The 2123-nt window shown below is 30.5% G+C and overlaps 1 protein-coding gene across 1 annotated transcript in view; it reads left to right on the forward strand.

Moving 5' to 3' along the window:
* Positions 1–424: 424 nt before the first annotated feature.
* The window catches only part of LOC106101769 (rhoGEF domain-containing protein gxcI-like), a 20926-nt gene continuing 19227 nt past the window's right edge, over positions 425–2123 (forward strand). The window contains exon 1 of the mRNA XM_013281486.1: positions 425–671. The gene's annotated coding sequence lies outside the window, so the exon portion shown is untranslated. The remainder of the gene's footprint in view (positions 672–2123) is intronic.

Below are 2123 nucleotides of genomic sequence, written 5' to 3' on the forward strand. Positions count from 1 at the left end.
TTTTAACGCCTATCAGATTTTAAACGGCGCTAACGAAACGAATTATTTCAGATTGAATACTTTTTCCTTTCTAAAGATTTTTTATTTATTTTTTATTCTATAGACAGATTTAGGGCCTGTCCCACAACTGTCAGATAACGGAACAAAATCTGGAATTTCCATTACATATTTTACACGTTGGATTATTAGACAGTTTACAATTTGGTGGGACTGACACTTATCTTTTTTACATTTTAAACATTAATAATGTTGTCCAATAAGTAAGAACTTCCGTCATATCGGAATATACATCCATGCATACTGCGTCATTGAATTACCCCTTTCTTACGTACATACATAATCTATTAAACAATTTCATTAAAACTTACATGTGATGTGCCATCCATAATAGTTTTGCATTAAACTTGTTTTCTATCTCAGTATCATTTACAGACGCGTCGAAAGAGCACGCTCGGTCCGCCATCTTGATTTTATTTTTTTCAATTTGTAGTCAGTGGCAGTCAGCAGTGATCGCGTACGGCTTTTATGTTTTTAATTGTTTTTTTAATTGTTGATAATTGACAGATTAACTATAATTATATTTGTTAATCAAGTGTTTAATTCTAGTTAATTGTGGATTAACATTTTAATTCATAGTTTTGATTTGAGTGTATTTAATACATGGAAGATATGTAAGTTTTTTCTGTTTGTACTAGTGTTGGGATGTATTTAACTGTTTTTGAGTTGTTTTTTGTTATCTGCTAATGATAGTTTAGAGTTTGAACAAGCTGACTCTTCTTTTATACCGAATTGTTATTTGAAATTATTGAGGTTTTAATTTAAATAAGAATGTGACTGTCAAAATAGACTATAAAAATCTTTGAACATAAAATAACATCCTAATTAACCTACAAAACATTTCATTTTACTAATCAATAATTACAAAATCAAAATTAGTTGAATGGTTGCATCAACAATGAAATTTGGCGTAGTTATAAAACAGTTTGAAAGAAATCATAGGCTACTTTTTTAATTTGACGCGTAAGAAGTCATGCATTAAAGCCAGTGTATATGAAAAAAAAACTATATATTATATTGAAATGTGTCCTTTTTTGACAATTTTGATATCTATTTAATTAATTACCTTGTCGATTTTTTCGGTTGGAAAATAGACTGGTCATATCTCTTCTTGTCTGTGTATGAACATCAAAAATTTTTTTTTATTCTTTGTTCCTATCCAGTTTTATTCTCGGATAATATTTTGCGGTAAACAAGTTTTTAAAACTTGAAAATCCACATTATTGGAGCATTCATTATAAAGCGAATATGTTAAAGCCTCCCAAATGAAGTTAAGATTTAATCATATGTACTCTATACTAATATAATAAAGCGTAAACACACAACTTTGTGGCGTAGGATGTCAGCAATCACAGTATATTTTTGAATAATTCTTTCTTTAATAAAAAGCCCTACACTTACAACACGCTTTAGGCTATATATTTTTACGCTATTAAACTTAGGGGGTAAACAAATTGGAAAAAAACCTTCATGTGGGAAAGGGACCATAAACTACAAGACAACAACATTAAGGAAGCAAGGTAATGGTTACGGTAATTTTGACATTTGCAATTAAGAATTTAACAAATGTAAACAATAAAAGAAAGTTTTTATAATTTGCCTCATGGAAACAGCTAGTTTTAACATATAAATACACAATGCATCACATTTTTTTCTTTAATTCGAAAATAAATATTTTTAGATAGTGTAGAGCATAATCTGAAAGAACACAGGTTATTATGTATCTTTTTTAATTTCGCGCCTATAATCGCGGTCCAAAGCTATGCTGTGAAACGTCATAATAATTGTAGGTTAGGAAATAGTTACCCGCGCAAACTTTTATCAGCGGAAGTCAATGTATTGTTGATCAATGTCATTATTATTTTAGATAACATTTAATGACTAGCTTTTGCTCGCGATTTCGTCCGCGTGAAATGAAAATAAAATCAGTGTATCTCGCGGGAACCGTAGGTATTTTCAAGATAAAATAAAATATATAATGTGGCCGTCTATGTCAGCTACCCTTCAGTAAAAGTCCGGTCGTCCGGACCAGCCGTTTCGGAGATTACCCGGAACAATCGCGGCTT

The sequence above is a fragment of the Papilio polytes genome, unplaced genomic scaffold (assembly GCF_000836215.1).
Source record: "Papilio polytes unplaced genomic scaffold, Ppol_1.0 DF824493.1, whole genome shotgun sequence".
NCBI lineage: Eukaryota > Metazoa > Arthropoda > Insecta > Lepidoptera > Papilionidae > Papilio > Papilio polytes.